The sequence below is a fragment of the Sciurus carolinensis genome, chromosome 6 (assembly GCF_902686445.1).
Source record: "Sciurus carolinensis chromosome 6, mSciCar1.2, whole genome shotgun sequence".
Lineage (NCBI taxonomy): Eukaryota > Metazoa > Chordata > Mammalia > Rodentia > Sciuridae > Sciurus > Sciurus carolinensis.
Window position 1 is genome coordinate 90,206,674 of NC_062218.1, and position 10,829 is coordinate 90,217,502.

At 33.8% G+C, this 10,829-nt stretch overlaps 1 non-coding gene across 1 annotated transcript; it reads right to left on the bottom strand.

Annotated features, from left to right (window-relative positions):
* Window positions 1–714: 714 nt before the first annotated feature.
* LOC124987785 (U1 spliceosomal RNA) lies at window positions 715–881 on the bottom strand. The gene has a single exon (XR_007109295.1). It is a non-coding gene; the product is annotated as a U1 spliceosomal RNA (small nuclear RNA).
* Window positions 882–10,829: the final 9,948 nt, after the last annotated feature.

The following is a 10,829-nucleotide window of genomic DNA, read 5'->3' on the forward strand; positions in this document are numbered from 1 at the left end:
GCATAGCTTCATTTGCAGATATTTCAGTAAAATTCTAACTACTGGAGTAAAATTTGCAGATATTTCAGTAAAATTCTAACTACTGGAGTAATTGAAGAGGAGAACTTACTAATATAAGAAAAATAAGTCAATGGATCTTAGCTGACATCTATATTGCCTTTTAGACTCAAATCAAGAAATAGTTATTATTAACCAGACTAAGAAGTCTTATGTGTTTTTTTTTTCTTTCTTTTGACTTTTTTCCCTCTCCTTCCTCCATCCCTTCCCTTCTTCTTGGCTTCCTTCCTTCCCTTCATCCTCCTTTTTCATAGTTGAGGAATGACGTATAATGGTTAGCTGCTGCATGGATTTTCTAGGAAGGAAAATGCAACAAACTAAAACTTTGCTTTTATTGTTCATTTTTGTCTAACAATTAAGATAATATGATTTTATCTTTATAAACCTAAGTATGATCAGATTAGAAATCCCAAACCTGGGAGATTAGAGAAGGTACTAAAACAAAAGTAAAAGATTATATTCTTTGGAAGCTTTTTTGAGGAAATATAAATTAACCCATAAATTCAGAAACTTCTTTTCATGTGATCTTCCTTCCTTCCTTCCTTCCTTCCTTCCTTCCTTCCTTCCTTCCTTCCTTCCTTCCTTCCTTTCTTTCTTTCTTTCTTTCTTTCTTTCTTTCTTTCTTTCTTTCTTTCTTTCTTTCTCTTTTCCTTCCTACAGGGGAAAGCACAAATGCATGCAGTCCTCCACTACCAAAAATTATGCAGCTGAATTTTCCACATTTGGGGAAATCTGAGGGGTCAGCATATCTGGAGTACAGTGGATCGCCTCATCCTGGGAAAACCACCTTTGTGATCATTGTGTCTCCCCTACCAGGTAAGTGTTCATATGGTTTTCTTAAATAGATTCATGGCTAAATTAAATGTGGAATCTTAAGGGTTTGTTTATTTGTTTGTTTGTTTTTGAGGTGCTGGTGACTGAACCCAGGGCTTTGTGCATACCAGGTAAGCACAGTGCCAACTGAGCTATATCCCAACCCTAAACATGGAATCTCATGCACCTTCTTCCCATGTGCTAGAAGTGTTTACCATTTTTCTTAGTGCATAGAAATTCTATAAAATATCAAATAGTTTTTAGTGTTGCAAATTCCCCTAAAGTTTTTGCCAATTTTTATTTTCAGCTTTAAGAACAGAAAGATTTGAAGGCATGTTCTACTTCAAGAATTTCATGCCTACTAGATTAATCAAAAGCATTTAAGAAGTTAAAAATTGGGGATGGTTGCAACATATTATAGCTTGCTATTGAAAAAGTTGAATACAGATTTTCCATAAACATTCCTGTGGCTATCTTTAAAGGAAAGAGAGACCTTGAATTCAAATAATATGAATTCAGCTTGGGAGACTGAGGCAGGAAGATCTTGAATTCAAGTTCAGCCTCAGTAACTCAGCAAGTCCCTAAGAAACTCAACAAGACTCTGTCTCTAAATAAAACACAAAAGAGGACTGGGGATGTGGCTCAGAGTTTAAGGGTCCTTGGATTCAATCCCCACCACACCATACATACAAATATCTTGTTACTTCTTATTCTCCTTGTCCTTAATTCTATGGGAAAAAATAATCTGTGCCCTTCATGATTTAGAAAAAAACATTTATTTCTCACAAAGGGGAAAAATTACCACACATAACTATTTTAAAGTGGATTTAACATCTTTTAGAATAATTATTCCATGTATTTATTTGTGTTAACACACACATATACTTTGATGGTTCATCAATGAAATTTAATTTTATAACCCAACTTAACTATGACATAGAGTTTATTGTCAGCTAAATATATCAAGAGTTAGATAGAAGTCACTTGTGGTTTTTGGATCACAAAAATACAGAAAAATGCTGTATATTTTCTCAATCATCAAATACTTTGATTTTTCCGAAACAAATAATATATTCCAAGAGAATTGGTAAATGATAATATTTTAGTTGCCAACTACTGGAGTATATTTGGAATAGTTATTTCACAAATTAAACCAATAATTATTAATGCAGTATTTCTCAAACTCTTGGCATCTGCAGACCACTGAACAGAAATTTTGAACACACATGGCCCATAATACTTAAGTAAATTAAGAAAAAATGATTAATTCCAATAAACACGAGACATTATGAAATTGTTAATAATAATTTCAGGTGGTTTAGGAATGATATTCCACTTACACTAATGTATCTATCTCTAATTTAAAGATAAATGCCTGTAATTGTAGAATAGTTTGCAAATCCAGTTTTTTGTCTTACAAAATTGTAACTCATATGTCTTGTCTCTTACTAGAAATGGATACACATGTTTCAATGACTGTCAAATAGTTACATATACTGGAATCAAATGTGCAGTGAGGTATTATGGAGCTATTTCTCATTTATATAAATTTTAGTACTTCATCAGAAAGGGTGATGATCAAGGGTCAAATTCTTGTCTTAAATTTTTGGCCTGCTTATTTGGATCAAGAACGGTATCTAACAAATAAGAAATAAAGATGGGGGTTGCAGGAGGAGAAAGAGAAACAATTCCTGTTCTCTTTGATCAAACTCACTGTGGATTACAATTTATATGGATACTGATGTTTTATGTATTTGTGCAATGTGTACGTATTAGTATGTCCACTTTTCTGGTTGTTTCTGCACTGTCAGCTTCAGACTGGCTGAGCAGATAGACTTTACTACTTATTTCAGTTAAAGTGTGATCACATTTAGTCCCATGCCTAAAAATACCATGTATTTGCTATTGAATGGCTACTTTGGATCTCTGACTCCAGCCTTCTCCTGGAGTTCCTGACTAATATGCATGTCTGCGCAGTCACCAGTTCACTTTGTATGTCCGCTAGGCATCACGAACTTAGAACTTCAAGACAGCATTTTGAACCTTGCCTTTGTTCTCACCTCAAGCAACTGTGTAATAATTCACCTGATTGCTCTAGGAAAAGATTTATATTCATTCTTGCTGCTTCTTTTTCTCTTGTAGCACACATCTAATGTAGTATGAGATCCATGTACTTAACTCTCAAATATTTGCTTAATCCATTCACATTTTTACCTAAGTCATATCTATTTCTCCATCTGAGTCATAGCATAATTCCTATTTGTCTTGCTGTTTTTATTCTTGTGTTTCAATAATCTTTTATCTGTAAATAGCCGAATAATCTAACAGATTGCCTTAAAATATAGTCCATAACTTAGTGTTCCCTTTTTTGCAACTATCCAGTGTTTCACACTGCACTTAGTTTAAAATCTGCAATTCTTCTCTAGCTTTGAGAAACAGTCCCTAATTTTGTACCATCCTCTTTGCATCCCCTGCTCTTATTAAACTCGCACTCTGCTTCTTACCTCAGTTGTACTGACTGGTTATTAATTTTTCCTGCCAGGAATGGCTCCCAATTGGGGCCTTTCTCTGATTAATCCTATTGGTTGAGACATTCTTCTTCCAAATGTAGATATCTTTGTCTTCTCACTTTATTGTCAGTTTTCTCAAATTTTGCTTCAACAGAGGAGCCACCAGCAATAAAACAGTTATGTAGCTATGTTTCTCCTCTTTTCTCTCTGAAGGAGATATATATATATATATATATAAATATATATATATATATATATATATATATATAAAAATAAAACCAGGGATATTCTCTGAAGGATCATATATCTATATAGATATAGATATATGGATATATATATATATATGGATATATGGATATATATATATATATGTATATATAGTACCAGGGATTGAACCCAGGGGCATTTAACCACTGAGCCACATCCCAAGACTTTTATGTGTGTGTTTGTATGTGTGTATGTAATTATATATGAAATTTAGAGACAGGGTCTCGCTGAGTTGCTTAGAAACTCACTAAATTGCTGAGGTTGACTTTGACTTTGAACTGTGATCCTTCTGCCTCAGGCTCTGGAGTCATAGGGATTAAAGGCACCATGCTCAGTCTCTGAACATATATTTCTATCTTCCATTTCATTTTATATATATGAATGTGTGATACTACAGGTTTTTCCTTCCAGACTGTAAGCTCTATTCAACTGAGGAAATATTTTTAAATTTATTTTTATTGTAAAAAAATGGGATACATGTTGTTTCTGTTTGTAGATGGAGTAACAGCATACCATTTGCGTAATCATACATTTACATAGGGTAGTGACGTTTGATTCATTCTGTTATTTTTTCCTCCCCCCCATCCCTCCCACCCTTCTTTTCCCTCTATACAGTCCCTCCTTCCTCCATTCTTGCCCCGCTCCCACCCCCAATTATGTGTCATCATCTGCTTATCAGCGAGATCATTTGTCCTTTGTTTTTTTGAGATTGGCTTAACTCATTTAGCATGATATTCTCCAATTTCATCCATTTGCCTGCAAATGCATAATTTTATTATTCTTTATAGCTGAGTAATATTCCATTACTCAGCTTCTTTATCCATTCATCAATTGAGGGACATCTAGGTTGGTTCCACAATCTGGCTATTGTGAATTGAGCAGCTATGAACATTGATGTGGCTGTATCTCTATAGTATGCTGATTTTAAGTCCTTTGGGTATAGGCCAAGGAGTGGGATTGCTGGGTCAAATGGTGGGTCCATTCCAAGCTTTCTAAGGAATCTCCACACTGCTTTCCAGAGTGGCTGCACCTTTTTCCCCACATCCTCTCCAACACCTATTGTTGCTTGTATTCTTGATAATCACCATTCTAATTGGGATGAGATGGAATCTTAGTGTAGTTTTGATTTGCATTTCTCTTATTACTAAAGATGGTGAACATTTTTTCATATGTTTGTTGATTGCTTGTAGACCTTCTTCTGTGAAGCATCTGTTCATATCCTTAGCCCATTTGTTGATTGGGTTATTTGTATTCTTGGTGTAGAGTTTTTTGAGTTCTTTATATATTCTGGAAATTAGTGCTCTATCTGAATTATGAGTGGCAAAGATATTCTCCCACTCTGTAGGCTCTCTCTTCTCATTGCTGACAGTTTCCTTTGCTGAGAGAAAGCTATTTAGTTTGAATCTATCCCAATTATTGATTCTTGCTTTTATTTCTTGTGCTATGTGAGTCCTGTTAAGGAAGTCTGATCCTGGGCCAACATGTTGAAGATTTGGACCTACTTTTTCTTCTATAAGATGCAGGGTCTCTGATCTGATTTCAAGGTCCTTGATCCATTGTGAGTTGATTTTTGTGCAGGGTGAGAGATAGGGGTTTAGTTTCATTCTGTTGCATATGGACTTCCAGTTTTCCCAGCACCATTTGTTGAAGAGGCTATTTTTTCTCCATTGCATATTTTTGGCACATTGGTCTAGTATGAGAAAATTGTATTTATTTGGGTTTGTGTCTGTGTCCTCTATTCTGTACCATTGATTTCCCTGTCTCCATTTTCTTTTTTCTTAATGAACTGCTGTGTAATCTATTAAAATTACCTAGTTCATGTAATTTATGTCCCCACTATCCATATTATTGTGGTTATTAGTGTCTTCAATGTTATAATTAACATCTCAGGTATACTTTAATGCCTTATCTATTTCACTGCTATTTGTTATTGTTATGATAAATTTATTATTAGTAGTAATGTTAAATTATTATTATTATTGTTAATCCTAGTTTTGTGGTTTTAAGTATTGTGGATGTTATTGTTGACACGTGACATTTACATTAATGTTGTATATCATTACTGGTATTGTTATTCTTATTTCCCTCTTTTGTGAAATGTTAGGAATCTAGTGTGACACTTCAAGTTCATTAGGTAGATGTTCTGTTGTTGAGCTGTACCCCCAGCCCAACATACCCTGCTCCATATATAACCTATCCCTTCCAAAACCTTAGCATAAAGAAAGGAAAAGAAAAATCCCCAAGTCAAAATCCAGATCTCAGATAAAGAATCTAATGATGCACCTTATGGTCTTAGAAGAACAACCCTTTCCCAAAACTAATAGAAGGAAAGAAATAATGATAATAGAGCTGAAACTAATAAAATAGAAAATTCAGAAACAACTGAAAAAATTAATGAGACAAAATGTATTCTTTGAGAACAAAACAAGAATGTCTTTGAAAGCATACTTTCCAAGGGATTGGAAAATCCAGAAGAAATGGATAAATTTCTAGACACTGATGAACTACCAAAATTGAGCCAAGAGGATATAGAAAACCCAAATAGACAAATACTAAGCAATGAGATTGAAGCAGTAATAAAACATCTTCCAAAAATAAAAAAAAAAAAAAATCAAGGACCAGATGGATTCACAGATAAATTCTACCGTACCTTTTAAGAAGACCTAATTCCAAGCTCATAAAATTATTCCATAAAATAGAAAGGATAGGGACAGTTTCAAACTCATTCTATGAAGTCAGTTTCACCCTGATACCAAAACTAGATAAGGGCATTTCCAGGAAAGAAAACTACAGAGCAATATCCTTGATGAGCATAGATGCAAAAATCTTTAATAAAATATTAGCAAATCAAATTCAACAATACATTAAGAAGATTGTACATCATGATCAAGTTGGTTTCATTCCAGGGATGCAAAGATAGTTCAACATACAAAAATCAATATTTATAATGCACCATATAAATAGAATGAAGGAAAAATATTGCATGGTCATTTGAATAGATTAGAAAAAGCCTTTGACAAAATTCTTTTTAATTTATTTTTAGAACATATTATTTTACATAATATATTAAAAATAAATTCTAATAAAATAAAGAAAAATACTTAATAATAAACCTAACCAAAGCAGTGAAAAACCTCCACAAGCAAAATTATTGAATATTGAAAAAATTAAAAAAGGGAAAAAAAAAACACCAGAAGATAAAAAGCCACTGATGCACATGAATAGGCAGAATCAATATTATTAAAATGGGCCTACAGATTAATATTGTCAAAAAGCAATATACAGATTCAATATAATCTATACCAAAATACCAATGATATTCTTTTCAGAAATAGAAAATGTAAGCCTACAACTTATATGGAAGGACAAAAGATCCAATATAGACAAAACAGTTCTGAGCAGAGACTAAAACTAGAGTTACCACAATATCCACTTTGAAATCATACTACGGAACTATAGTAACAAAAAAGCTTAGTAGTGGCAGATAAATAGACATATAGCCCAATGAATCAGAATGGAGGACACAGAGACAAACCCACACAGCTACCATTATCTGATTCTTGATAAAGGTGCCAAATATTTATACTGAGAAAATGATAACCTCTTTAATAAGTGCTGGGAAAACCCAGTATCTAGATTTAAAGATTCAAACTAGATCTCCATCTTTCACCCTACACGAAAGTTAACTCAAAATGGATCAAAGACCTAGGAATAAGACTGGAAATCTTCCAGCTAGTAGAAGCAAAGCAGTGGAAGAATGCCAACATTCAGATATTGGCACCAGCTTACTCAGTAGGACTTGTATTGCTCAAGGAAATAATACTAAGAATCAATAAATAGGATGCCATCAAACTAGAAAACTTTTGCACAGAAAAAAATAAATCACAGCCCAAACAAAGAACATACAAAATGGGAGAAAAAATTTCCCAGGTATTCTTGATAGAAATTTAATACCCAGAATACAAAAAGAACTCAAAAACTCAGTACAAACAAAACAGATAACTCATTCAACAAACAGACAAAAGAACCTAACCAACACTTCTCAGAGAAGTATCAATGGTCAAAAATTAACAAAACTACATTGAGATTTCATCTCACTCCACTTATAATGGAAGTCATTAAAAATACAAATAACAAATGCTAATGAGTACACAGGAAAAAGGGAACTAATAAACACTTTGATGAGGTAGTAAATTAGTACAGTTACTATGAAAATCAGTATGGTATTTCCTCAAAATACAGGAATGGAACCACCATATGATCCACCTTTGGTGTTTACTCCCAAAGAATTAAAGTCATCATACTATAGCAACTCATGCATATCCATGTTTATAGTTCCACAATTACAGTTAATGGAACCAGCCTAGGTGTCCATCAACAGAGGAATGGATTAAAAAAAGCACATGGTATACATGCATAATGGCATTTTATTCAGCCATAAAGAAGAACAAAATTACATCATTTGCAGGAAAACGAATGGTACTGGAGAGCATCATGTTGAATGAAATAAACCAGACTGAGTCGAGGTTCATACGTTTTCTCTCATAAGTGGAAGCTAGAAAGTAAAATGAGTAAAAAAGGAACCTCAGAGACATATAAGGTAGTCCAGTAAGGTAAGAAAAGGGAATGAGGGGGAAGGAGAAGGGAGAGTAGGGGAAGGTAGTGAGGATTCAAACTGTTCATATTATGTTCATGTACAAATATGTCACAATGAAGCCTGCTATTCAGTGTAATTATTATGCACAAAAAATGTAGTGATTAAGAGGGGTGAATAATGAGATCTCTATTTTCAAAATGGCAGGATATTTGATCCTTTCAAGAGAAATAAATTCCTAAATTAAAAATAACTTTGAAGTTTTAAAATCTGATAAGATAGGAATAAGTTATTAGGTGAAAAGATTTCCAAATGGGAAGAGAATCGTCAATTGAGCATGTAAAAATATTTTCAAATACTTTTTGAGAAATTAAATAAAATAATAACTGGAAAATCCCAATTGGAATATGTGAAGATGTTATTTTATCAAGAAATATATGAAAAAGTTGCTCAACAGCTCTAGTCATAAAGGAAATACAAATTAAAGTCACACTGAGATAGCACCGCAGCTGTTATTGCTATTACCAAATAGATAAAAGTTAGCAAGTATTGGTCTGAATGTAAAGAGAAGGAAAATGTGGAGGAATTGTTTCAGTAGGAATACTGTGCATGAAACCAAATTTGTGCAATGTGGAAACAAGTATCAGATGAGGAAATAAGGACAGTGAGCAAAAAAAATGGCAAATAAATTATTGATACAATAATAGCCAACACACAACAAAGAGGTGGTGGAAATTTAATGACATTTTTTAAGTCATTATGATTAGATGTTTTCTTCCTGCCATTTAATATATTCTGTTTATATCATTAAAATATTCCAGAGATGTAAATTCACAAAACTATATCAATACTCTAGTACCAAAATTCTTCCAACTGGATCTTCATAGGTAATTTCAACATCATACATCCCAAGTTGAAGTAGTCATGGTCATCTTGGAAAGTTGCTCATCCTTATATATATCCTACCTCAATTGAGAGAACCCCTATCCATTGCATCACTGAAGTTAGAAACCAAAAGCCTTAACTGCAGCTCCCCTCCACGTGAGCTCAGCACATTCTCCACATTGGTTCATTTAAGCCTCCAAACAACCTGACGAGTCAGGTATTAATGTTACTTAATGTAAAACCAAACTATGGAGGTGTTAAATATCTTTCCAAGCTTACACACCTATTTAGTAACAGCTGAAAATCAAACATAGACAATCTGATAACAAAATCTATACCCAATGAATCCTCACTTCCCTTTCACTCAGTTCTAATGTTCAGCAGTTTGTGGCACCCTGATTGCTGATTGCTGTGACTGCTGTTTTTTTCTGTTAGTGTTGCTTTGTCCTTTCAAAATAATGAACATAAGCGAATCCAGATCCTAACATACCACCCCTTCCATGCCACCTTCACATCACAAAGAATATTATTCTAAAATGCAAATCAAATCTTATCACTCATTTTCTCACAGCCTTCAGAGTGATTAATTTATAATTATCCACTCATTCTTACTTTGAAAATGAAACAAACACTATATTAGACCAGCCTGCCTGTTAAATACCAGACCAGATCTCTAAAAACTGCCACTTTAATGATTAATAAGCTTTTTAGCTCTACATTTTAAAAAGTAGAACAGTTACTACGCTTCTCTATAGAATCCAATAAATATAAGATGGAATCATCTTGAGTAGAATAAACAAATAAAAAAACAAGGTCAAGATGCAATGAACAGACTGATTACACTCATTCCACATAGTCTTTCTTTAAAAAGTTATGAAGGTTTAGAAACAGTGACCTTGTATTCCTTTAAGGCAACTGCTGGCTAGAACTATCTACCTAATAATTCTGCTTAAGCCCTGAAGTAATCTTTTGTGTTTATAATCAGTCTACTCTGCTCATTTGCACAATGGTATGGTGTCATGGGCATTTGAGTTTGGGAACTGTGCTAAAAAAATAAAAAATTAAAAAAAAAAAACTATAACAACAAAGAGGTGGAAAAGTTTATCTGAGGCTCATGATTTCAGAGGTCTCTTCTTAGGCAGCCATCTCCACTGTTCGGGTCCCAAAGTGAGGCAGACGAGTGTGGTAGAGGAAAGCATCTCAGGACATGGCCACTAATAAACAGAGAGAGACTAAGCTTGGCTCATCAGAGACAAAATATATACCCAAAAGCAGTCCCCCAGGAACTCATCTCCTCGAACCACACCCTACCTGCCTACTGTTATCACCCAGGTAATCCATTCAAACGGATGGGTTCACTGATTAGGTAAAACCACTATAATCTGATCTTTTCACCTCTATACTTTGTTGCATTTTTTCATATATGAACTTTTGGGTACACCTCATATCTAAACCATAAAACACCCTACAATCCATAGGCATTACTATCAAACTACTGTTGTGCTATCTAAAATATAAATATATGTAAAATCTATAAGTCACATCAATATATGAGGCACACAAAAATTTGTAATAATTTGCCCCTGCCCCCAAAAGCTCATGCTCATCTCACAATGCAAAATACATTTAGTCCATTTTCAAGAGGCCCATTGTCTTAAAAATTATAGCTTTACATAGAAGTCCAAGTTCAGAGTCTCCTCTGA